Below are 27,756 nucleotides of genomic sequence, written 5' to 3'. Positions count from 1 at the left end.
CTGTTGAAATCGCAGTCCAGAAAGCATCCTCCATACTTGGGGTGACAGCTATGCCTACATTTCCATAGGGTGGAGTACTGGTCCCTGGTGATACTGGTCCCATTCAACTGTGCCCAGACCCGCTCCATCAGGCAGCAGTACCCACACCTACAGATGACGTGATCAGAGCCAACCGGTCTCTGCTGGCTGCTACAGAGGAAGCTTGACATGCAAATGAGGAGCAGGGAGAGATGATGACCTCAGTTTCACTGGACTTGAAGTGCCTGGGGATATCTAGTACGCAGTTATACACAGAGCCAAAGAGGGAGGGACTGGGGCTAAAGGTAGAGATGTGGGGTTGTCAGTCTGGAGAGAATTTGGGAAGAGGAGCAGGCCTAGAAGCCCAAGGGACACTGCCGTTTGAGAGTGGCTGAGAGCCCGAAAAGGAAACTGAGGACTTATCACAGATCTGGGATAACAGGCATGCCATGGAGGTCAGGGGAAGGCTGGGGATGGGACAGATCATGACATGCACCAGGTCTTCATCTTCATGCTGTTTTAGAAGAGACCTGGGAAGCATGGCGCCACCAGGAGAAGAAAATGAGTGGGAAGATCAGGAAAGGTAAGGTCCGGTCTGGTCTTTAGTTTCAGCACCCAGGAGGCAGGGGCAGGCAGATCTCTGTGAGCTTGAGGCTAGCCTGGTCTACACAGTCTGTTCTAGTCACTCCCCTCCCCCTAAAGAGGTAGGATGACCAGGATGTAACATCTGTTAAACAAGAATATTCATCCTTTTCACTACCGAGCCATTTAAGTTTCCTTTACTGTTCCCAGAGTTGCCCAAATATGTGACTCATCCTTTGAGGATCCACTAGTGCTAAAGACACAAATCTGGGGAGGCACAATGGTTCTGGAGGCAAGGCCCTGCTGCTAGGCACGAACTGTGTCCCACCAGACAAGTGTCAATTTTCATGCTTCTCAAGGGACAACAGAGTCACTTTAGAGCTGATGGAATAAAAAAAAAAAAAAAAAAAGCCTGTGAGAACACCCGATCCACGGTGATTTCAGAGATCCCCCCTCTTAGGGATGAGGATGTAGCTCGGAAGAGTGCTGGCCTAACACACAGGAAGCCCTGAGTTCAGTCCCCAGCATTGCACAAAACCAGGCATGCTACTGTAACTTGTCTATCATCTGAGCACTCAGGAGGTGGACTCGAGGAGTGTTTGTCATATTCCCAAGGCAGCTTAAAGAGAGAGGGAGCAGAAAAGAGACCAGTCTGGCCTCAACAGACAGGGCTGTTTATTTCAAACAGCAAGGGGGCAGATACGGGGTGGGGGGGGTGGGGAGGAGTGTCTGCCATAAGGGAAGGGATACCTGAGTTTCCATAGGGTGAGTGGGAAGTTAGTGCAGAGTCATAAAACTATGTGTCAGTCCTTAGGGTCTCCCTCCTGGGGTTGTTTGTCCAGACAAGGCTGTTTTATCTTTAGAAAATGCCTCCATCTGGCTACCAGGATGCGGGTGATGGTGGATGGCTGAGTTAAGCAATGGCGGTGACAGGGAAAGGGCTGGAGTTTCAACAGAGGGTCTCAGTCAGAGTCTGGCAGGTTTTGTTCAAGATTTACTCTAAGGTGGAGTATCAGAAGTTCAAGGCTATCCTTGGCTATGCAAGGCCAGCCTGCGCTACAAGAAAGCCCAACAACAATAAACAATAAAAGAAAAAATAATAAATGACAGGAAGGAAGGAAGGAAGGAAGGAAGGGAGGGAGGGAGGGAGGGAGGGAGGGAGGGAAACAACTAAAACAAAAACCAAACCTCCAACTTCAAACTGGCAGTTTGCACCTCAGCTCTGTCATAATCATTGAAAACACTGATAAAGACAGAGCTAACTGCCCAGCACCATTGAGGGACAGGTCTCTCCACCCCTGTCTTCTTTGTTCTCATGGGCAGTGAGTGAGTGACAGAAGGCTCATGTCTGCATGTGAGGACACAGGTGTGGAGGGGTAATTGTCTCATCGGCTGTGTGCCCATGCTCTAGCCACCAGCCAGCCCTCCTCCTGCATAAAATAAGTGGCCAGACCACCACAACATTCTCAGAGTCTCCAGCAAGCAGGCCTGGCAGTAAAGAGGGGTAACTGGACTCCCCGTGGACTCCAATACCTCCCCATGGCCTTAAAGCCTTATGTTTTATTATAAAAAGTTTGCTTGACTTCTCCTTCCTCCTTTATATACAACTACTATGTTTGATAAAAAGGTAATTTTTAAACTTATGGTTTTGAGCCAACAAGATAGCTCAAAAGATAGAGGGGCGGCAAGCCCAGGGTTTGTGGGCCTGAGTTTGAAACCTTGAATCCGTATGATAGAAATAGAGGACCCATTTCTACAAGAGGTCATCCCCCTCCCCCCTCTTTCACACACACCCACACACACCCCCATACACACATACATGAGCTGTAATACATACATGAGCTGTGACACACACGAGCTGAGACACACATACACAAGCTATGACACACACACATGAGCTGTGACACACATGAGCTGAGACACACATACACAAGCTATGACACACACACATGAGCTGTGACACACATAGCTGAACTCCCATCCTCCGGTCTTCACCTCTGAAGTGCTGGGATTATTCATGAAAAGAAGTGGATGCCTTTGAGCACATGTAATGTTTATTGTGTAGCATTCATGGTAAGCCACTATGGGCCCCTGAGACTATGAATAAGTCAACTGACACACTTAGGTGGTGTTTAAGGTTCTTCTAGTGGCTGGGGACATGCCGAGGGGGAAAGAGTGCTTGTCACGTGAACATAAGGACCTGAGTTTGGATCTCTAGAGCCTGTGTGAAAGTGGAATGTGGTGGTGTGCACTGGGAACCCCACCCAGCACTGGGGAAGGGAAGTGAGAGACAGTGCTTCCTCAGAGGTGACTGCAGCCTATCTAGCTGAATGAATGAGCTTCAGGCTCAGTGAGAGGCCACTTCCCCAAAAATAATGTGGGTACTGATAGAGGAAAACACCTAACACTGGCCTCTGACCTCCACACGAGTGCCCACATACATGCACGTGTACTTGCATTACACTGCAAACACACACACACACACACACATATGCACACATGTAACACACACACACACACACACACACACACACACACACACACACAGACTGTTCTCTGTTCTTCTTAGCTCTATGCTGGGACAAAGCAAGGCAGGAGGGAAATGTGAGTTGGGGCCCAGCATTTTTGACCTGGACTCATCAGCCTCTGCATCTGTTCCCCAAGGAAGATCCTAGACTCTCACAGGAATTAACAAGCTTTACTGAGTTTGTGAGCTATCTTTATCCATGTTCTGTTGCTATAACAAAATGTCTGAGTCTGGATGCTCTATAAGGAAAAGAGGTTTATCTAGCTCTTAGCTCTGGGTTATCTGAAAACATTGAACTGTCAGTAGTAAGACAAGAGATAGAACCCAGAACTGCCAGCAGCAGGCTGAGGCAGTCCCTCATCTTTTAGGGACTTCTACTCCTGTAATTCTGGATCACTGGCTTTGCCACAGATAAGAATTCCAGGAGGGAAACAGAATTGAAGTCTGTCAAAAAGCTATTTTTTTGAAAACAGATTTCAAAACAGGCTAATAGAAGAAAGGGCACCAGAGAAGACAGAAAGACACACCCAGTAAGGTATACCCTCTCAAAGAGAGTCTCTCTGAGAAGTCTTTACAGTAGCCAAATGTACTGTTTGGGGCAGCTTCTGAAGTTGCTAAGGAACTAGGATGAGATCATAGGGTTGTTCCTATGCACCAGGTCACGGGGTCACTGGGTCTCAAGGTCACCGGGCAGGTGAAGGCACTTTTACTGTAAGTAACACTCAGTCTTACTTGGGACTCCCTACAAGTATGTGAGGAAAGGGTGAGGCTACAGACACCGGAAGGGCACACAGTGTCTGGCCTTAAGGTTGATTCACTGCTGTTTTGATGCCGTCTCTCTGTATGAGACAACGATTATCTCCCTGACGGATCCTATTGCAGCAAACGTCCTCTGCACAGGTTCTTAGCCGGCCAGAGCTTCAGCCTAGACTCCAAGATAAGGGGCTCCTCCATCGCTCCGAGATTATCAGACTTCTTATGCTGTGTCACCACCAGGGTGACTTCCGGTAAAAGCCTCACAGTGACCAGTGACCAGTATCTCATGGTAGAGATACTGTATGTGAGAGAGAGGCCACACAGCAAGAGAGGAACAACAGAGGGGCAGAGGCTGGGCTAGAATTTTTTTCTTTAAAGCTAGGGTCTGCCTATGGAGCTCCAGCTTTCTATGTCTGCCTGCTACGTAGACCAGGTTAGCCTCAAACTCAAAGCTTGCTCTTTTGTAATAACTTAAGCCACCTAATACTCCCATGGCCTGCCCGAATCCCTTCAGGAGGGCAATTATAACTCAATGACCCCCACTAGCTCTCACTTGTTAGAAGTCCCAACGCCTTTCATTGGGGACCAGAGTGCCAGCACGCAGATTTTCCAGCTGTACCAAGACCACAGCAATATCTAGCAGAAAGGTCAGAAAAGGTCACATGTGGCCAATGGGAAGCTACACTGACTGGATGGTTAGCGACAAGAAAAGGGGAAATCCAGGAGGAAAAACTAAAACGCTGGCCCAGAGGAACCCGGCCAAGGCCCTGGGGCTGATGGAAACGCCAGAGTCCACATTATAAAGAGCAAAGAATGTTCCAGGGGAGAGGTGATCCAGAAGTCCACAGAAATGGCTCAGGGTTGGCTTCTCAAGGACATTGGGAAACAGTCTAGATAGCTTTTTAAGTGACCACTTCCTCTCCCCTCCATCCTCCACTTCCTGGGCCTAACGATTGGACAGTCACACATAGCAAGGCCCTCTCACTCCCTGGACAGTCTCTGCCCAAAATAGGCAAGGCTGAGGCTTGGCTCTCAAAGTAGGTGTGGGAGGGGAGACAGGAGTGCCCGGGATGGAGGGGAAAGGTGCTTCCTCTGAGGTCAGGGCAACGCAGGGGCCAGGAAGTCTGTGAACTTCCGTAGTGTCTGTGGCCAGAGGGTGGGTGACCGGCTCAGCAGGATAGCCCCTTCCTTGCTGCCTAGGCAACTATTCTTCCCTCCACCTTGTCCCTTCTGGGTAAGCCAGTCCTAATCACCCACCCTCTCTTTGTTCCCTCTGGCTTTGTAATCTTGGTCCCCTCTTTCTTTGGTCGAGGGCGCCCCTCCCCACACTCCCTCCAGGGTCATCTGGACTGAAAACATTCAGATTTCTGCTCTGTCAGAGTTGACCGGGTGATACTTGTTCAGCTCTGGAGTAAAAAGAACCGGATGACTCTTGGAGAACCAGCTCACCAGAAGGGCAAACTCAAGAAGCATGGAGTTTACTAGCCTGGGAGCTTCCGGAAAGCAGGCATTTAGCTTACTTTCCTTGGTATCTCTCAGGGGACTTCATCTGGCGCAGGTGTTTCCTTTGGGTTTCAGAACTGTGGCCACGGAAGTGAAGCCAAAGTTTGCAAGGACCTGGAGTAAGATCGCCACCTGCTGGTGAATTCAAGAACACATAGACTCAGCCTTCCCCGCCCAACTGGCCACACACACCTTAAGAAGCCCCAAAGTTATTTATATTAACCCCGTCCCTTGGCTGGGCATGGTGGTGTAGTTTGGAGAGTTTGAAGTCAGTCAATCCGGTCTACATGGCGAGTTTCAGAACGGTCAGAACTATGCAAAGAGACCTGTCTCAAAAAAAGAAAAAAGAAAAGACTCCTCCTCTCCAAAATCTCTTTACAATTCTGTCATAAAAGCTGTCTTCCTTCTCATCCTCCACTCTTTTCTTTTTTTTAAGTCAGGGTCTCTCTACATAGCCCTGGCTGTTCTGGAGTCCTGAGGTCACCATGTGCCACCATGTCCAGCCTTTCCACTCAAATATTGGGGATCCGTTTATCCTCAAAGTGACAGATCTTATGCAAGATTGTTTTCTTTGTGCAAATAAGCATTCTAGTGTGCTAAGAGAGGTTTTTAAATATATCAATAATTTTCCTTATTTTTAAAGAATGAGCTATTATTTGCTTAGTGTTTACTGCAGACAGACACCTCTACAGAATGGCTGGGAAGATGTATTTATTTCCCCACCTGTGGAGAGGGGGCGGATACCAGAAATCCCACTGTGGGTGTCTGGGGGCTCCAAGGAGAGGAGACAGGCTAAGGAGCTGGTCTAGAAAGGACAGTTTGGTGCCGTGTGTTTGTGTGTGTGTGTGTGTGTGTGTGTGTGTGTGTGTGTGTGTGTGTGTGAATGGTAGAACATTTCCCTAGCAGGAAAAGTCCTGGGTTTCATTTCCAAAGACAGAGAAGGACAAAGAATTGTCCTTAGACTTGTAGCATGTGAGGATGCCATGTTTTGATTATCTGTTGCTAGGTCACAAGCCATTCAAAGCTTAACAGTTTAAAACAACAACTTTGGGGCTAGAGAGATAGCTTAGTGGTTAAGAGCACTGGCTGCTCTTTCAGAGGTTCTGAGTTCAAATCTTGGCACTCATATGGAATTCCAGGAGATCCAATTGACACTTTCTTCTAGCCTCTTCAGATGGGTGTATGGTACCCCGATATACACACAGCTAATTTAAACATACAATAACATATATGTGTTTTAAGTAAGAGCTTTTTATTGCTGTCTCTTGAGTTTCTGAGGCTTTCTTGAGATCAGCTCCATACTCTTCTCACAAACTCTCCTAGTTTAATCAAGTGATAGGTAGAGGACTTCCTTGCACCCATGGCTGGTGACCAAGGTCGGTGGTCAGCTGGGACCTCAGTTAGTGCTATTAGCCAGAACCCCTGTGTTGACACAACCTAGAATCGCCTAGAAGAGTCTCAGTGAGGGATTTTCTACATTGGGTTGACCCTTGGGCTTTGAGACCTTCACAAACCTTCCAGCATTCCAAAGGAATGAGACAGAAAGTTGACTTCTTGGAAGAGCTCACAGAGTGCAAGTCTGGCAACCACTTTGTAAAACACAATTTGCAGGTGGGAAGGTGTTACTTTGTGGCTGTTGCCTTTGGAAATTCATTAGCTAAGACCCAGCTTCTTCTGGGTTCATGACCCCTGTACAGGCCGTGAAAGCAATTGGCAACTGTAACAGTTTTCTGAATGCATAACCACAACCAAACTGTGATCCTTTACTGCAGCCTAGGGCCTGAACACAGTGATCTCTCACACCGGGGAACGCTGCCTGAGACAGGTTGGCTCAGATTCCACACCAAGTTATGGATTTCGATGTGTTTACTGTACACACCACTGAAATGTCAAGACTCGGCGTGGACGTTTCAGTTGATGAAGTTTTGCATTGTACTGTGTCAGACTTCTGAAACTGCTGGTTGAATTGCTGGCTTGAGTTTTGCTAAAAAGTGTTCAATAGGTTTTGACTGGGGGTTAGGAAAGAATTTCCAACCCTTTTTAAAATATATTCCTCTGCCATCTTGTACTGTATGTTTCTGAGAGGTGAAGTTCTCAGCACTGTGGGCTAGAAAACTTAAGCATTGACCAACCCTGAAAAGCAGCCAGGAGGCTCTACACCAAATATTCAGCCAAGATTTACTTGTTAGGTGAAGAAAAACAGATACGACCTATTTTATCCATATGTACATCGGATTTTATCTTTAATAAATGGCAAAATGTTACATATACCAAAGTGTTGTTTTAGAACTAGTTTCTTTATGATTATTAGTAAACATTTGATTTATATAGCTAATCATATACCTCTAAATCTAAGGTCTATTAAAAATTTTTAGACTATGGGCTGGCAAATGGCTTTGTCCCCAGAATACATATGATAGATGGTGTTTTAGGGTTTCTATTGGTGCACTGAAACCCCATGACCAGAAAGCAAATTTGAGAGTAAAAGATTTATCTGATTTATATTTCCTTATTGCTATTCATTATTGAAGGAAGTCAGGACAGGAACTCAAACAGGGCAGGAACCTGGAGGCAGGAGCTGATGCAGAGGCCATGGAGGGGTGCTGCTTACTGGCTTGCTTGCCCTGACTTGCTCAGCCTGCCTTCTTATAGAACCCAGGACCACCAACCCAACCCAGGGATGGACCCACTCACTGGACCTTCCCCTGTCTATCACTATTGAGAAAATTCTCTACAGCTGGATCTCATGGAGGCATTTCCTCAACTGAGCCTCCTTTCTCTGTGATGACTCCAGCTTATGTCTACTTGACATACCCAGTCAGTACAGGTGGAGAGAACTGACTCCCAAAATTTGTCCTCTGAGCCCCACATGAATGCTGCAACACACACACACACACACACACACTCACACTCACACTCACACACACTCACACATACATACTCACACACACAATGCACACACACAAACACACATACACACACTCACACACAATGCACATACACAAACACACATACACACACAATGCACACACACAAACACACATACACACTCACAACACACAAAATGCACACACACAATGCACACATGAACACACATACACACACTCACACATACACTCACACACACTCACACAATGCACATACACAAACACACATACACACTCACACACACAAAATGCACATACACAATACACACACAAACACACATACACACACTCACACATACACTCACACACACTCACACAATGCACATACACAAACACACATGCACACACTCACACACACAATGCACACACACACTCACACACAATGCACACACACAAACACACATACACACTCACACACAATGTACACACACACTCACACACAATGCACACACACACACACACACACACACAAACACACATACCCCACAAACACAAATAACTGTTCAAAAAGCTTTTGCAGGCAAGGAAGAGGTCATGGGTGAAAAAGTGTAAGAGGTCCTGCTCTAAGAGAGAAAATAGTTTTCATAGACTGGCTGCTGCCAAGAGGAAACCGTGAGATTTTGGAAGAAATCGCTCTACTATCTTCACTAAGACACGTATGCTGAAGTGGGGCAGCCAGAGGCTGAGAAGAACGGCCTATACCAGTAGGCTGAGACAGTAGAGTAATGACTGAGACAGTGCAGTAACAAGATGGCCACCACAGAGCCCATCTTGTGAGTTCTGTCAAAGCTGCCTCTTGGAGCTGTATCTTGAAGCACAGCAGTGGAGTGTGGAAAGGGCTAAACTGGGAAGCCACCATTAATTAGAAGCTACACTGTCTCAAGAGAGATAAGGTGTGCCCGCAAATAACCACCACTGGACGTAGCTGTCGTCAGTTTGTGGTAAAACAGAAACAGGCATCTGTCATTAACAGAGGCAAGGACTGGCTTACAGGTAAGACCCAGTGTTATGGTTAGAAGGCACTTCGGCGAGGTACCTAAATGCTTAGGGAGTATGCTCACAGACCACGGCCAACCAACCAAGGCTTTGGTGCAGGATCCTGCAGGTCAATCTCAAGCCTTATAGGGAAGGAAGCAAGAGTCTGAGTAAAGCATTGACAGGTGAGGAATCCTAGGAGTGTGTCCCTGGCTGTCTGTGAAGGGAGGTGATGGCTGACTGACTCCCTGTTGAGTGTGTTCACCATGATGTTTAACGTCTCTGCCGGGACACAAGATAACTAGATAACACCTCCCTTCTCCATGAGGACTCTGTGACACAGCCCAGACAGGAATGGTTCTGACTGGATTGGGGGTGAGGCTCTGAGAGTTAAAACTTGATCCTCGTTGTGGAGAGGGAATAGAGTAGAAATTTCATTCAACCTTGGTACTCGGGGACTTTGGAATGGGATATGGATCAGATAAGGTCACTAGGACAGACCCATGATTAAATCTAGTGGCTTTATATAAAGAGAGAATCCAAAAAGAACAACCATACACAACCGTTCCTTGCCTCCTGCCACAAGATGCCCTGTATTGCCTCAGAACACAGCAGGAAGCCATTGCGGGATGGGCCCTTGACCCAGACCTCTAGAACTATATTGCAAAAAGTCTTATCTTTCTGACTTGCCCACCCTGTGCCCTTGCGTTACTAGAGACAGGAAATGGATCAACACAGGAACTAAGGGATCTTATCTGTCTGGGTTCTTCAGTAGCTCATGAGTACAGAGGCCCCATTTTGTGCCTTTGGACTAGGCTTCTTCTTCACGGGTTGGGACATATACAAGTGGTCCCAACAAAGGCCTCTTTGCTACAAACTGGCAAGAAGAATCAAGAGCTCGGCTGCTTTCAGGACGGGACTTTCTGGGTCAGCTTGCGGACACACAGTGCCTAGAACAGTGTTGGGCCCATAGGCAGTGTCTGAGAGAGGAAGAGACAAGGAGGGCAGAAGAGAAGAGGGTCTGATGATACAAACACTGTGCCATGTGTCAAATTAGACCCCATCAGCTCACGGCAGGAGCACTGCAGACGCTGCCTCAAGTTACCCATACGGACACATGGTATATGATAGCTGTAACAACAGCAACAGCAACAGCAACAACAACAACAACAACAACGACAGCGACAACAACATCACCCTCACAACTTTACAGAGACATCACCACACGATTTTCCCACTTAAAGTGCACACTCTAACAGCTTTTAGTAGGCGTTTATATAGGTTATATAACCACAATCTATTTCAGAACATTTCATCAAGTGGATCTGAATCCATGCCCTCTGGCCATCACTCCCAGCCTCCCAAGCCCTGGTAAGCACCGAGCTACCGGTGTTTCTATTTATGTGGGTGTTCTGAACGTCCATGCATACTGTGTGTACAGCGCGGCCTCAGGGACTTCCCTTCAGCGTGTTTCAAGGTTCATCCGTGTTGTAGAACACATCGGTGCTTTGTGCTCTGTGCTATTTTTAGGTATTTTTAGATGTATTTGATGTGTATGAGTGCTTTTCCTTTGTACACCATGTCCATAGCTGATGCCCATGGAAATCAGAAGGGAGCGATGGATCCCCAGAACTGGAGTTACAGGTGATTGGGAGCCAACATGTCTGTGCTGGGAATCGAACCCAGGTTCTCTGTAAGAGCAACAAGTGCTCTTAACCGCTGAGCCATCTCTCCAGCCTCCCTTTGTTCTTTTCTTATGGTTGAATAACATCGCTGCATGATAGGCAACATACTAGTTATTCACCTATCAGTTCTAAATATTCAGTTTGGCTTTGGGCTTTAGCTATTTTGAGCGTGGATGTTCATGTACAGTGTTTCATTGGTTGGTTTGGCTTGTTGCTTTTTGCTTTTCTGTTTTGTTTTGTATTTTTTGAGGAGTGTGTGCCTATGTCTGTGGGCGCTAAATACCTAAATCTCTCTTAGGTATTTAGTGAGGAGAGGACTAGCTAAGTCCTATGGTAACTCTTAATGTTTAGCTTTTAAGGAACTGGCAACTGCATTCCAGATTAACAGCGACATTTTGCATCCCCACTATCAAGGTTCTTGTTTCCCCTTCTGGAAGGGCTATTCCTGGTTTTCAACTTGACTATATATGGAATGGACTACAATCCAGAATTGGAGGGCTCATCTGTGATCCAGATCTTGAGGCTGGAAGACACAAGTTTCTGACCTGGATCTAGGCACGGAGATCTTGAGGCATAGTGGCTATGAAAAGCTTAGGCCCAGGCAAGGTAGTACACGCTTTTAATCCCAGGAGATTGAAGCAAGGAGATCTCTGAGTTCAAGGTCAGCCTGGGACAAAACAAGTTCCAGATCCTGGTGTGGTGGTGCACACCTTTAATCTGGGTCACACCTTCTGCTGGAGACCTACATAAGGACATTGGAAGAAGGAAGATTCGCTCTTCTTCACTGGCTTGCATTTATGTGCGCACATCTGTTGGAATCTACTTCTACAGAAGACCAGCAGAAACAACCAGCCTCCTGGGACTGAGCAACTACTGGATTCTTGGACTTCCCATTCAAAGCTGCCCATTGTTGGGTTAGCTGGACTACAGATTGTAAATCATTACAATAAATCCCCTCACTCTAGACAGACATCCCATAAGTTCTAAAACTCTAGAGAACCTGTCCAATACACCCATCCTTGTCCAGACCTGTTGTTAACTGTGGTCCTTATAGCCATCCTGGTGGGCTTGACACAGCATCTCACTGAGGGTTTGATTTGTATTTCCCTGGTGGCTGCTGATGCAACATACACCTATTACTATCTCTGTCTTCTTCAAAGAAACACGGTGAAACTGAAGACAAGGTCTCACTATGTAGCTCTGGTTGGCCTGAAAGTCACTAAACTAGGTTGACTTTGAGCTCACAAGAGATTCACCTGCCTCTCGAGTACTGGAATCACAGTGGGTGAGATCCTTTACCTATATTAAAATTGATGATTTTCCTCCTTTTTCTTACTGAATTACAACTGTAGCTCGGGGCTGGCCTTGAACTCCTGTCTCATCCTTCCAAGTGCAGGAGTTACACATATACCAATCCACCTGCCCTAAAGAACATTTTTAAATGTGTATATCCTTGAGTTTCTGTGCACCACACGAGTGCGTGTGTCCCCCAAAATGGCAGAGGGCATCAGATCCCTTGGAAACAGAACTAGTGGTGCCTGATGTGGGCGGGGCTGGCAACCAACCCAAGCTGTTTGCAGTAAGTGCACTTAACCGGCGGCCATCTCTCCATCCCAAAGAATACTTTTCTTTGGTATCTTTCTTTTTCTTTTCTCCTCCTCCTCTGCCTCCTCCTCTTCCTTGTCTTCTTCCTCTTCTTTTTTCATTTTTCAAGACATAGTTTCTCTGTGTAACCCTGGCTGTTCTGGAACTGGTCTGTAAAAACCAAGCTGCCCTCAAACTCAGAGGCCTGCCCCCACCCTCACTCTGCCCTGCACCCGCCTCATTCTGCCCCCTGCCCCTACCCCCTGAGCACTAGGATTAAAGGTGTATGCCAACACTAAAGGACAATGAATATTTCTTAAATAGCTTGTCTAATCAGGCACTTGCATTTAATTTAACTTCTGCTTCTGGCCCAGAATTTTTCCTATTTAAAATAACAACAAAAGCCAAAATTGGGGGTCCGAGGAGATGGCTTAATGGGTAAAGTGCTTGCCAGAGCAATGAAGAAAAACATCTGGCAACAACTTCTGGCCTCTACACACACACACAAACATATACACACACACGCACACGTGCACACATGCACAACCACATACACACATGACAAAATAGGCCAAATTAAAAGCTTCGAATAAGGCAAGGAGGCCATAGGACTTTTGATGAATGAGAAAGAATGGAGGGAGTCTTGGGTCGCCTCAGGTTCCCCATCAAGGATTTCCAGGCCACAACACAGTAGGGAAGAACATTTCCTGAGTTGAAAACAAGCCAAGAGTCTAGGGAGACAGACCTCACAGGGCACAGGATGAGATGCTGCCCAGAGTTCACATCAGATCTCCACAGGCTCAGCTTGCAAAGTTAAGTGTGTGACCCTGCATGCTCGCAGGAAGAGCCATCTCTGAGGCTGGAGAAGAAAACACGGGAACACGCGTGACGAAGTAGAGCTGGGGCAGAGGCAGTGTCTGTCTGTATTCACCAGCAGGAACGGAAACCTGTGAGTCTAGTGAGCAAAGGAGGAGGATGTACCTCAGCAGGGTGACCCAACCCCAGACTGAGTGAACTCATCTTCAGTTCATAGAAGCTATTCCCAAACACAGCCACATCCCAGCACAACGTACAAGCATTTATACAAGAATAACAAAACAAGAGTTACCCAATGAGGTAGATCGTACAACATCACACACAAACACACACACACAAACACACACACACAAACACACACACACAAACACACACACACAAACACACACAGACATACACACACAAACACACACACAAACACCACATGAAAAGAAATGAGAAGATATTACAAGGGAGCTTGGAAATTAGTAAAAGCAATGGAAAACTGACACAAATCAGAATTAACCAGCAAGGATGCTGAAGGATAAGGAGGTATTGAGACGATACTCTGAGTTTTCAGAAAGCTCTACTGAAATATGAAAAATAAAATGAAAGAAAAAAAACAAATTAGCTTCTAGAAATGAAAATCACGATGACATCACAGAGGAAACAATTTGTACACCCAAAGACACCCTTAAAAACCATCCAGAGGAGGCCGGAGAGATGGCTCAGTGGTTAAAAACCCTGTCTGCTCTTCCAGAGGTCCTGAGTTCAATTTCCAGCAACCACATGGTGGCTCACAACCATCTGTAATGAGATCGGGTGCCCTCTTCTGGTGTATAGGTGTATATGCAGGCAGAATGCTGTATACATAATAAATAAATCTTTTAAAAAAATCATACGGAATGAAACACTGAGGGTAAAGATATTCTTTATTGTTTGTGCATGTGTTCTCCAGTGTAGGCTGGGGGGAGGGGTGTTAAACTCAGGTCTTTGTGATTCTACAGCAAATGGTCTGAACCCCCTGAGCCCCAGACTCCAGGATATATATATTTTTTTTTTTTTTGGTTCTTTTTTTTCGGAGCTGGGGACCGAACCCAGGGCCTTGCGCTTCCTAGGCAAGCGCTCTACCACTGAGCTAAATCCCCAACCCCCAGGATAATTTTTAAAATGGAGCAAATCACCAGTGAGCTGAGTAACATCTTCAATCTAATATACATCTAATTCGCTGAAAAGGTAGGAAAGCAAAACATCACAGTAATTGAAGAAATAACACCGCAAAATATCCTTACTTAATAAAAACTATAAACACACACATTCAAAAAGCTCAATAAAGCCCAGTGTGAGGAACATGAGGAAAAGGCTCCAAATACAGCACGAGTCAACTGTTCAAAGCCCTACAGCAGCGAGAAGAACCGAGCAAAGTACAGGATAGCCAAGACAAGGACAGCAGATTTCTCCCTGAAAAGAACACAGGCAAATGGGTAATGGAATGATGCCATCAAAGTGCACAAGCCCAAACTGTCCACAGAATTCTATGCCAACCACAACCATATTTTAGGCCTGACTTAGTTACTGTGGTGGTTTGAATCTGCTTGGCCCATAAGACTGTTAGAGACCCTAACTAGGACAGTAGTTGGTACCAGAAGTAGGGCATTGCTGTAATAAGTCTGACTATGTTTTTGTTTGGAGGAATGTGGAATTTGGGACTTTGGATGTGGAAAGCCATGGAATGCTTTAAGTGAGTCTTAAATCGGCCATCTTAGTGGGAGTACGGAAGACACTGGTGCTGAGGGAGATTTGAACTTTGAACTGTAATGACCGTTCTTATGATGGTTTGGCGAAGAACGTTCCTGCTTTTGGCCTTGTCCAAAGAGTCTGCCTGAGGCTAATGTAAAGAGATCTATATTAATTGCATTGACAAAGGAAGTCTCCAAAAAGCCCAGCAGAACAGTTTATTGCTGCTGAATGCCAGATCTGCCAACAGCAGTCAACAAGGATGAAAGGTGTTGGAGCTCTGGAGAGCACTTGGACACGGAGATGCAGATTGGAGTTTGCCCAGCTGGTTTTTGGTCTTGCTTTGGTCCAGTATTTCCTTACTATGATGTTTGGGAATGATAATGTACATCCTGCAATGCTGGAGGTATATGATCTGCCTTTTGATTTTTATTTTATAGGGGATTACAGTTAAGTGATTGGATGAATCTCAAGAGACTTCTAACGTTGGACTTTTAATGTTGAGACTGCTATGGACTATAGGACTTTGTGGGCTATGCTATGGCTAGGAATGGCCCCCATAGACTCATGTGTTTGAACAAGTCTATCGGGGGCAGGAGTGGAATGTGGTGATTTAAATATGCTTAGCCCATAGGGAGTGGCACTGTTTTGTTTTTTTTTAGATTTATTTATTTATTTAATGTATATGAGTACACTGTAGCTGTCTTCAGACAAACCAGATCTCATTACAGATGGTTGTGAGCCACCATGTGGTTGCTGGGAATTGAACTCAGGACCTCTGGAAGAGCAGTCGGAGCTCTTAACCACTGAGCCATTTCTCCAGCCCCAGTAGTGGCACCGTTAGGAGGTTTTGGCCTTGTTGGAGGAAGTGTGTCACTGTGGGGGTGGGCTTTGGAGTCTCTTCCTATGCTCAGGCTCCACCCATTATGGTAGAAAGCTTCCTCCTAGCTGCCTGAGGATGCCTGTCTTCTCCTGGTTGCCTTCGGAATAAGATGTAAAACTCTCAGCTTCTCCAGCACCATGCCTGCCTAGGTGCCGTCATGCTTTCCACCACAATAATAATGGACTGAACCTCATAACCTGCAAGCCAGTCCCAACTAAATGTTGTCCTTGGTAGGGGTGGCTTCTCATACTGTCCTGTTCCCTAATTGCTTCTTGAACTGTCAGTAAAGAAGCCATGGGCCAATAGCTGGGCAGAAGGAATAGGTGGGACTTCCCGGTTCCTGGAGGAAAAGACATAGATGCAAGGGGGGAAGGGCAGAGTTTCACCATGCTTCTGATGGAGGAGGGTGGAAGAGCCACGTGAGATCTCAAAATGGAGTGACCACACAGGCCACTCCTATAGGCAGGTGGTCAGGGGCATTTGCCAGGGGCTAGATGTGACTGAGCCACTAAAGTTTAGGGAAGGTGGGAGGAGCAGAGACAAGAATAACCATAAAGGCACCTTTTCCAGGCAGGAGATAGTAGCACCCAGCAACTGTGTCAGAAGGCAAGTTGAAAATGAGCAACCTGGTATGTGTCTGTTACCCGTGGATTTAAGGGAAGCTGGGTTGGGGCTGGTAGCGCAGCCCATTCACAGAGCTTAGGCTGGGTAGTGAAAACTATTTGCAGCAGTCCTTTATAAGAGTTGCCTTGGTAATGTCTCTTCACAGCAATGCAAACCCTAGCTAAGACAGTGTAGGCTTAGATTTTCTAAAACCTATTTTAATAAGGTTAAATGCTTTAACCTCCCTTCTAGTCCACCACCCACCAGAGGTGGTAGAATGTAAAGGTAAACAGGGCAAAGGAGGATGAGGACCTGTTTTGGAATAGTTCTTTGGGGAGATTCCAGCTTTCATTGTTGTATCAGCAATTCACACGAATCAGCATCAGTGGTTCAATCCACTCGCAAACACCATTCATGAATCAGCAACCACAGTTCAATACAGAAGAAACCACAAGGCTCTGCCAATCAGCCTGAGTCCACGGAAGTGACCATAAGCCACCAGAATATCACAAGAAGTTCTTTGGTGCGTTTCTTTCTACGAAAGTCACAACAAACGATGATCAGCAAGGAAGGCAAGGGGAACCAATGCCACAGCATCATTACTACAGGCAAAACCTAAGGAAGACCAGCAAAGAGTGACAAGGTGAGCCAATGTCACTGTGCTGTTGGGTTATACCTATGCCCTTTCCAAACATCACATGTCCTCTCAAGCATCCTCTAGCAAAACATCGCATGTCCTTTTCCCAGGCAGCTGCCAGAAAAACATCATACATCTGTTCTCAACAAAGTATCCTCCCACGTGTTCGCTTCAGCAAAACATTCTCTCATATGCATGACAGTTTCCAGGAAAAAAAAATCACATGGCGCAACCAAGTCTCCAAAGAAACAAGAAATTTCCACTTCAAGTAACTTGAACAACATAATAAGAGATCATTTCTCAAAAACAAAACAAAATAAAAAACGAAAACAAAAAAGGGCATGTATCGCTAAATCTGATGATCTGAGTTTCATCTCCAGGACCCACACAGTAGAAGGAGGGAACTGACTGCCACAAGTCATCCTCTGACCTCCACAGACATGCTGTTATTCATGCATACGTGTGCAGGTGCACACACACACACACACACACACACACACACACACACACACACACAGCAAGAAGCCAGGCACAAGAGACTGTGCAGTGTGCGATGCTACTTACATACACAAAATCCCTCAAACAGGCAAATCTATAACAATAAGGAGAAGATTAGCAGTGGTAGGGCCGGGCCGGGCTGAAGAAGGAGGGGTGAAAACTTACCTGAAATGAATGCCAATAAAAATGTTTTAAAATCAGGTCAGCAAGATGGCTCTGGCTCTTGCTAACAAGCCTAACAAACAAACTTGATCCATGGGATCCATAGAATAGAAGGAGAAAACAGACTCCCACCTGTTGTCTTCTGACCCCTACACGTGCATATAACAGACTCCAACCCAGAGATGTGCCTGCCTTGGCCTCGGGATTGCTGAGATCTAAGTTATGTGCCACCACCACACCTTGCTTGCACACATATATTTTTTTTTTTTCCGGAGCTGGGGACCGAACCCAGGGCCTTGTGCTCACTAGGCAAGCGCTCTACCACTGAGCTAAATCCTCAACCCCGCACACATATTTTTTAAACTTTAAAAATAAGATAAAATTGAATGTACCTTTTTGTGAGTAAATTGTGTGGTACAGAAATTACATCTAGATAAAGTTGATTAAATTTTAAAGTGAAATAAAGACATTTCCAGAGATGAAAAGTAAAATAATTCACACTCAGCAGCTGCTCTAGGAAGTCCCAAGGCAGAAGAGACGAGACGGAGAAAAGGATGATGTTCTGCTTCTCATAGGGAACAGCATGGATAGAAGACAGGGGAGCAAGGCCTTATAGGCACTAAACCTGTCAAAGCTGGGTTTTGGGTCTAGTTCCAGGAAGAGAGCTCAGAGGTTAAAGGCACCTGCTGACAAGTGTGAAAGCCTGTGTTTAACCACTGGGACCCACATGTGTAGAAGAAGAGAACCCACTCCTACTCCTACGGGTGTCCTGTGACCTCCACACAACACACACACACACACACACACACACACACACACACACCATGACACACCTACACAGAAATAAACATGAATCTAAAAGGAAATTCAGAACATCAGAGATGTTAACCGCCTAGGTGAGGATGGGTTTTTTAAAAAAGTTATTTAAAACCTTGAAAAAGATCATTGTCTAACTGAAAATGATAACAATGTATCTTGGGGTTTATGAATTTTGTGAAAACAAATGCATGTCTGTAATAGCTTACAGGCCAAGCAGAGGGAAGTGGGCGTACGCAGTTGTAAGCTGTGCAGGGAATGATACAGCATCCCTTGGAAGAAGACATGGGCAAGCCAAAGACATGCAGAATTTAAATCAGTCACCAAGATTAAAAAAACAAAAAACAAATAAACATTCCAAGAAATTTCCACTAACCAATCAGTAAAGGAATCATAAAGGCACTCAGTGTAAAAGCAGACAAAAGAGAATAGGTAAAGGGAACAGAGGAGACGAACAGAAAACAGAGAGCAAGGAGAGACAGGTTCAAACCAAACCCTATTAATAACCATAGTATGCAAACATTAAAGACGTCATTGAAATACCTGTTTTATGTTTTTAAGATGTATGACTGGAGAGATGGCTCAGAGGTTTACAGTGCTGTCTGATCCTCCAGAGGTTCTGAGTTCAATTCCTACCAACCATATGGTGGCTCACAACTCTCTATAATGAGAACCGGTGCCTTACTCTGGCCTGTAGGCACACACGCAGGCAGAGTGCTGTATACATACCAAATAAATAGATCTATTTTTAAAATATTTATATTTTGTATGTATGTATGCCACATGCATGCCTGGTGCCCGTAGTGACCAGAAAACAGGTGGAGTTACAGGCGGTTTTGAGCTGCCATTGGGTGCTAGGAAGCAAACCCAGGTCCTTTGCAAGAACAGCAAGTGCTCTTAACTGCTAAGCTATCTCTCCACCCTCCTAAACGTTTCCTTTTAAAGGCAGATTGTTTAATGCGGACTGCTTTTTCTGAAGCCTGGTTTGGAACCCTCTGCTTGAGGTCCCTGAGTACTAGGAGTACAGTGTGTGCCTGCCTGGAGTTTTACCTTAGGTGATACTCAATTATTTGCTACTATCTGCAATAAATGAACTTTGTATCTAAAACCATGAAAAATACAGAAAAAGAGAGATTGTGCTAATGCTAATTAAAAGAATGTCATTGTGTCGATTCTGGGAATGGGGGTGGGGATGTACCCCTGTAAGCCCAGCTCTAAAGAGGCTGAGGCAAGAGAACTATGACGTTGAGTTCACCCTGAACTATATAACAAGAACCTGCTTCAAAAATTAAGCAAGAGAAAGCAAGCAAGCAAGCCCTCATTTTTAGTTCCCATTTGGCCTCCTGTGTGTAATGTGCTTTTATATTTTTTTGAAGGTTCTTAGTAAGACTTTTCTTTGATTTTGGTTTCTAGCAATTGTATTATAATATGCTGTGTGATTTTCTTTGTACTGATCCAACTGGAGGTTGAATGAACTTTTTCTGATAATAAAATAAGTCTTTTTAAAAATGAAATGTTTATACCACGTATATCTTATGTGATTGTTTGTAGCCTTTTGTCCCCAGTTTCTCTCTGTCTCTCTGTGTCTCTCTGTGTCTCTTTGTGTGTCTCTGTCTTTCTCTGTCTCTCTCTCTGTCTCTCTGTCTCTATCTCCCTCTGTGTCTCTCTGTGTGTTTCTGTCTCTCTCTGTCTCTCTGTCTTTCTGTCTCTCTCTGTGTCTCTCTGTGTGTCTCTGTCTGTCTCTCTCTCTGTCTGTCTCTCTCTGTTTGTCTCTCTCTCTCATATTTTTTCTTTATTATTTTATGTTTGTTTTTAAGACAGGATCTTGCTATGCAGCCCAGGCTGACCTCAAACCTATGGCAATCCTCCTGCCTCCTGCATATGCCTCTTGAGTCCTTGGTTGTAAGTGTGTGCCACCATATGTAGCTTGAGATCTGGTTCTTGTGAGATATACCGTAAGCCACACACTCCCTGACTGGCAAACAAACAGGGTGTTCTGTGTTCGTGTGAGGGGGCACCATTCTTCAGTAAAGAAAAGTAATGAGTTCAACTTCAGTCCCAACAAACCTTCAAACACATTTTTCAAACTGAAAAGGGACAGATGCAAAAGACCTCATATCATATCATTTCATTTATATAAAATGTCTAGAAAAGCAAAATTATGAGACAGAAAGCACATTAGTGGTTGTCTGTGGCTGGGGGTGGGAACTGGAGTTGGTTGCATGTGGGTGGGAGGAATTGCTTTGTGGTGTTGGAAATGTTCTAAAACTGGACTGTGGCAACAGTTACACAACTCTTTAAATTGATTTCTAAAAATCATTAAATTACATATTTAAAACGAGTGAATTACATATATTATACCTCACTAAAAACCATTATGGCGGTAAGAGACAGGAGCCACTAATTTGGAAAAAATGAGCAGAAAGTCTCTACTTGAAAAAAAAAAAGGGTAACCGCTCACAATATGTAATTCTTCAAATCAAAGAGAAGAAAGTCAAGAGCAGAATTGGGAAAAGATTAGGAGGCGAGAAATAGAAAGCGATCCTATTGAAGAATGAATTTACGAGGGGCTATCAACTGTGCTAATATAGCTAAAAACAAACAAACAAACAAACCCTGATGCTACACGGTCCCATAACAACATGGACATGAAGGGGGCTGGTAACCATGCCAACTGTTGGCAAAGATGTGGTTGTGTGAAAAGTGTCCAGACTCCAAGACTATTAATTTCACTCCTCAGTAGACTAGTAAGGAATGCAAATGTGCACCACAAGAAGTATGCAAGAATTCCCAAGAACTGGGGCTGTAGATCAGTGGTGAGTGCTTATGAGCATGTATGCAGTCCCAGGTTTAAACTCTGCATCACTCTTGTAGTAGTTTGGCTATGCTTGGCCCAGGGAGTGGCGCTATTTGGAGGTGTGACCTTGTTAGAGTAGGTGTGTCACTGTGGGAGTGGACTCTAAGACCCTCTTCCTAGCTGCCTTGAAAACAGTCTCCTAGCAGCCTTCAGATGAAGATGTAGAACTCTCAGCTCTGCCCACACCATGCCTGCCTGGATGCTGCCATGCTCCCACCTTGAGGATAATGGACGGAAGCTCTGAACTTGTAAGCCTGCCCCAATTAATTGTTGTCCTTATGAGAGTTGCCTTGGTCATGGTGTCTGTTCACAGCACTAGCACCCAACTAAGACAACTCTCCAGAAACAAAAATCAAAATTCCCATAGAAACCATTGAAAATAACAAAAAAACCCTATACAATAAAACAGATGAATTATAAAACAATGCAATATTAAAAGCAGTAGAAATTAATAGGCAAACTTACATGCATCGGTGCAGATGAACCTTACAGTATAATGTTAATCCAAGAAGGAAAGCTGTAGAATTTAGCAGTTAAAATGTGCAGCATAGGGTGGGGTAAAATTATAAACGTGTGTGGCAAAGATGAACAGCAAATTCAAAACGGTGTTACTTGGGGTTGGGGATTTAGCTCAGTGGTAGAGCACTTGCCTAGCAAGCCCAAGGCCCTGGGTTTGGTCCCCAGCTCCGAAAAAAAGAAAAAAAAACAAAACAACAACAACAACAAAAAAAAAAAAAACGGTGTTACTCTGTGGATAGAAAAAGAAAGGCAATGGAAGAGGAGCATAAACTATGTTTGTAATGTTTTATTTCCTAAACTCCGCATACAGTTGTAATCATTAAATCTATAAAGTGCCAGCTTGTCTGAGCTATGGGGTGTCCAGATAATTGGTCCAACATTATTTTAGAGTTTCTATTGTGGTATTTTGGGATGAGATTAACATTTAAATCAGAAGAATGAATAAAGCAAACAGTCTTCTCTAACAGGAAGGAGCCTGTCCAATCAGATGCTCTAAACTGAACTGAAGATGGGCTTCTTCCTCACTCTGCAAGAACTCCTCTTGCCTGTCTTACTTCTGACTGGAACACCAACGTTTCTAGCCTTTGCACATAAACTGAGTCTGCTGGCTTTTTAACTACGCTGTTGCCTTTCTCTGATCTCAGCTCGTTGGCCCATCCTGTAGAATTTGATGTTTGCCAGCCTCTAGCCCACGTGCGCATGCCGTCTTATGTGTCTGTCTACCCATCTGTCCACACACACGCAAAACTACTGTCTGCGCCTCTAAAGGATACTACCAGAACAACTCCTTGTTGTATTGTTTTCTATACCTTTTATATATCTAAAACGTCTCACAGTAATTTTATACAAACAAGCGTAAGTGAGTACCAAATGTCAAATGCTGCAGAGGTCAAATAAAATGAGAACTGGAGGCTAGTGATGTAGTAGTTTGATGGTAGAGTGCGTGCTTATGTTTGAGGCCTTGGGTTCCATTCCCAGCATAGCACAAAAGAGAGAAAGATAAGGGGAGGGTGTGAGAAGTGGAACAAGCAGGTTAGAGGCGCTTGTGAGAAGCCACAGTTCCTTGATAAGAGCAGATTCAGTGCTGTGCCCAGAGGAAGACACATGGTGGCAGCTTAGAGGACTGTGTCTACACCCTCAGTGGTGTCTAATGTGAAGTAGGGGTGAGCGCAGGTTCTTGTTAACCCGGTTCCGGGTAGAGAAAGAGGTTTAGCAATGGGTGGCTTTTGCTTCTGCTTGGGGACTCTGTACTGCTTTTGTTGGAATTAGCAGGGCCCTGGTGCCCCTTGGGTCCCTGTGATGATTATTTCAGTAGAGATCCTGGGATAGTTGGGTTTGTGGGTTGTTTTTTTTGTTTTTTGTTTGTTTGTTTGTTTATTTGTTTTTTTTTTTGTTTTTTTTTTTAAGATTTATTCATTTATTACATATAAGTACACTGTAGCTGTCTTCAGATACACCAGAAGAGGGCATCAGATCTCCTTACAGATGGTTGTGAGCCACCATGTGGTTGCTGGGAATTGAACTCAGGACCTCTGGAAGAGTAGTCGGGTGCTCTTAACCGCTGAGCCATCTCTCCAGCCCGTTTTTTTTTTTTTTACTGCGTATAAAAGGTGTTAGAAAAAAATTTCAGCCCCTACGCAAGCCCCGACGCAAATATTCTAGATGCCAGGTTTCTTAGCAGAAGGCACCCAGACACCATGATAGCAACATCCCTCAGGGAAAGACGATATTAAAGCAGCCTCCGGTCGAAGGGGAACGCCACAGCACAGGAAGTCAAGCTGAAATACAAAGCCTCTGCTGAAATAAAGAAACCACTCTGGGAAGAGGGAGGGAGGGAGAGAGATAATGATTCTGATTGAAAGCGATTGAGCTACTTGAGAATGTTGTCTTTCTTTCCCTCCTCCCTTCCCCGCCCCCTTTCATATTTGTCTCCCTGATGATTGCATTTGGCAATGGGTGTTGCTAATGGTTTCCCAATTTAGTTTCAAGAGGACAGGCCCCAGGGGTTTCCAGGCCACAGGGGCTGGAGGGAGGACACGCTTGCTAGTCTGTCGCACTCCCCTCAGAAAATCCAGTCTGGGTTTTATTCTAATTTCTGCTTTGTCTCCTCAAAGGATCTCCAGATGGGGAGATTCTGAGCTGGGGTATTTCTTCCTACCCGTCCCAGACGGATTGCGAGGTTTTTCCAGTCCAGCATTCTCCCTGGGGCTCTCCGCTGCAGACGCGCCCACACCAGCAGGGGTCAGCAGTGTTCTACATCTGGCTGGGCGCCGCCTGCCACATGCGCCATCTCTTCCCGGCGCTGCCAGGGCTGCTGGGGGATTAGAGGGTGCTGTCCTGCTGAGTGAGGCCTTGGCACCATTCTAATATGCCAGTCGAGATTCCTCCCCTGAACGTGAAGTGGCGTGTGGTCATTAAAAGCGCTGATGTGGATGTGAGCGTACACCGCAGACATCAGCAATGCCAGCTCACCATCTGCTTTTCACCGCCAGATTTTTAATGTGTATTGGCAGGCGACACTGTGTGGATCTAGGTGACAGTGCGTAACTTGGATTTGTCTTGCTGAGATTTTTCGCAAAGACCTGGGTTTTCTGGATTCTACCTAGTACCCAGGGTGCCAGCGAGGGACTCATGACTCTCCAAGCTCTGGGAATGACTGGTGTTCCGGTTTCACGAACGCCAGCCCCGTCACACCCAACGCTGCTCAGTGGAACGGAATTCTCCTGTAGTAGTATCGGGTCTCCATGGCCAATGTCTCAGTGACTGATGCCCAGGAAAAGCAAGCTCTGCTCAGCTTCTCATCCGTATCCCTGGAGTCTTTTTTTTTTTTTTTTTTTTAACGTCTCCAGTCCATTTTGCAGTTCGCTCCTTTGCACCGCCTCCTAGCTCAGGCCACCTTGTTAAATATGAAGGTCCCCAGGGAAATCAGAGATCCTAGAAACATCTGGCTCCTTGGAAACAGCATGACTTCCCTGCCATCTTCCTGCTTCTCGGTTTTCCCCACTCCGACCTGATGGGGGAGTGAGGAAGGGGCTCTGGCCCGCGTACAGTTAGGATAAGGCTGAACTGAAAGACTCCAGTTAGTGGCCGAGATTCCCAGAGCCCCAGGACCTTCCAAGCAGCTCCCCTGCTGCTGTGACAGGCAGATGCCTGCTTTTCCACATGCCTTGGAAAGGGGGGCTTGGAAGAGGCCTCCCCACTAGCCTGCTTTCCTAGGAGTAGAGTTACAGCAGCTGATCTAGACAACAGGTGCGGCTTTCCGTCACAGCTGCTGCAAAGCACATCTGTACTAACAAGAAGGCGGCAGCCACAGCTTGGCCCATCACTCACCAAAGCACTCCTCGGATTTCAGATTTCGGGGGCAGGGGGAGTGCCTTCTAGGGCACTGCGTGAAGGCTGGGGAAACTCAGATCAGTACTGACAGAGCATTTTTATCCTGGAAATGCCACAGAGGCAACCTGAGCACAGAAATCCCACAGTTTCAGCCTCATGGGTCTACAGCATAGGAATGGGGGAAGGGATCTCCTTCTCTAGGTAACTCCCCAGCCCCTGGATTGCAGCCAATTTCTCTTCCTGGCCAGTAGAGCCCAGAACTTTTCAGGGTGGAGCTCAGAATCCAAGCTCTTCCAGGAAGCCAGAAGTGTGGAGGGTTTTACAGCGGTTCTCAATCTTCCTAAGGCTGCTACCCTTTAATATAGTTCCTCCTGTTGTGGTGACCCCTCTCCAACCATAAAATTATTTTTGTTACTATTTCATAACTGTAATTTTGTTACTGGTATGCATTGTAATGCAAATATTTTTTGAGATGGAGGGCGGTTGAGGAGGTCGCAACCCACAGGTTGAGAAACACTGCTTTAGCAGCCAGGCTCTTTGGTGAGATGGTTTGACTCCTGAATAAAACACACACTGCAGAGGCATGAGGGCGTGGCCTCACCCTGCAACACGCAAATAAAACTCCAGGTGCAGACTCAGGAGATGGCTCACCAGGGAGAGACACAAGCCACCAAGCCTAACCACCTGAGTTCAATGCCCCAAACGCCACTGCGGAAAGAAGGACTTAATTCTGTAAAGCTGTCCTCTGCCCTCCACATGTGTGTGGCAGTACATGACACACCCGGGTGGCCTGACCTTGTGATACCAGTGCTGGAGAGGCAGTGATAGATGGATCGCTAGAACTTACTGGCCAGCTCACCTAGTCTTATTGGTGAGTCTTTTTTTTTTTTTTTTTTTTTTTTGGTTCTTTTTTTCGAACCCAGGGCCTTGCGCTTCCTAGGTAAGTGCTCTACCACTGAGCTAAATCCCCAGCCCCATTGGTGAGTCTTAAATCCCAATGAATGCCATGTCTCAGAAGACAAGGCTGATGGCTCCTGAGGTGGATCTCTGGCTTCTATGTGTACATGCACACATGTGCTCCTGCACCACCACCACATGAACATATACTCACATACCTACACATATATCACACACACACACACACAAATGGCTCTCTAGACAGTGAATGGCTGCTTGATGTTGGGGAGCCTTGGGGATTCTTAGTTTAAGTCAGGGTCTGGCTTCACCAATGCCACCTCATTTTATCCTCCTTGGAAACCTGCAACAGGGGCATTGTCAGGGGCGGTTCTGCTGAGTAGAGGAGAACTGAGGTTACATTGGATACTTAGGGTGTGGTGGGGGTGAGGCTTTATTGCCCCCTCAATTAACTTCAAAGCTTGCATCATCCTTTGGGCCACACTGTACCTGGCAAATTCAAACTCCTTTTTTCTCTGTCCTGTCTCACCCCATCTTGTTTGTTTTCGTTCATTGCCACCATGATCACCTTGATGGCCTATGACCATCTCATCTAACAGCTCCTTTCTCTCTCTTCCCACACTCAGCTCTCTCTCCCCCAGCCCCACACCTACCCCAATCCTGTCATGGCTGAGTTCTTTCCTTGAAGAATTCTATCCCTCTGGCCCCCATGCTTCACATTTTCCTCACTTTCTCCTCTGCTATGACTTGAATGTGGAATGTCCCTGTCTTAGTCACTGTTCTATTCTGTGGAGAGACAGCATGACCAAGTCAACTTTTATGAAAGAAAGCATTTCATTGAGGGCTTGCTTACAGTTTCAGGAGTTTAGTCTTATCATGGTGGGGAGCATGGTGGCAGGCGCTGGAACAGTAGATGAGAACTACATCCTGATCTGTAGGCAGGGGGTGGGTACTGGGCCTGGTATGGGCTTTTGAAACCTCAAAGCTCACCTCCAGTGACACACTTGCTCCAACAAGGCCACACCCACTCCAAGAAGGCCACGCCTCCTAATCCTTCTAATCCTTTCAAACAGTTCCACTCCCTGGTGATTAAGCATTGACATATATGAGCCTATGGGGGCCATTTACATTCAAACCACCACAGTCCCTGACAGGCTCAGGATTTAAATACCTGGTTCCCAACTGGTGATGCTATTTTGGGAGGGAGGCAATGCCCAGAAGCACCCACTCCCATTGGTGCTCTCTGTTTCCTATTCACCATCCCATGTAACCTGTAGCAACAAGCTCTTCCAGCCATGTTTTCACCATTGCGAGAAACCGTACATTCTAACTTGTAGCCCCAATAAATCTCCTCCTTTAAGTTACTCCTGTTGGGTGTTCTGTCTTGGTAACAAGAGAAGTAACTAACACATCCTCTCAAAAACACCTCTCTTAATATTTCAAG

At 45.7% G+C, this 27,756-nt stretch overlaps 1 long non-coding RNA gene across 1 annotated transcript; it reads left to right on the top strand.

The window, feature by feature from the left end:
* Positions 1-256: 256 nt before the first annotated feature.
* LOC148001636 (uncharacterized) lies at positions 257-12,853 on the top strand. Its single transcript, XR_015635478.1, has 3 exons — positions 257-601; positions 10,595-10,659; positions 11,388-12,853. It is a non-coding gene; the product is annotated as an uncharacterized LOC148001636 (long non-coding RNA).
* The last annotated feature ends 14,903 nt before the right edge of the window (positions 12,854-27,756 follow it).

Source organism: Rattus norvegicus, chromosome 13 (assembly GCF_021556685.1).
Source record: "Rattus norvegicus strain SHRSP/BbbUtx chromosome 13, alternate assembly SHRSP_T2T, whole genome shotgun sequence".
Taxonomy (NCBI): Eukaryota; Metazoa; Chordata; class Mammalia; order Rodentia; family Muridae; genus Rattus; species Rattus norvegicus.
Note: the sequence above shows the minus strand (reverse complement) of the source record. Positions and strands in the feature narration are given on the sequence as shown.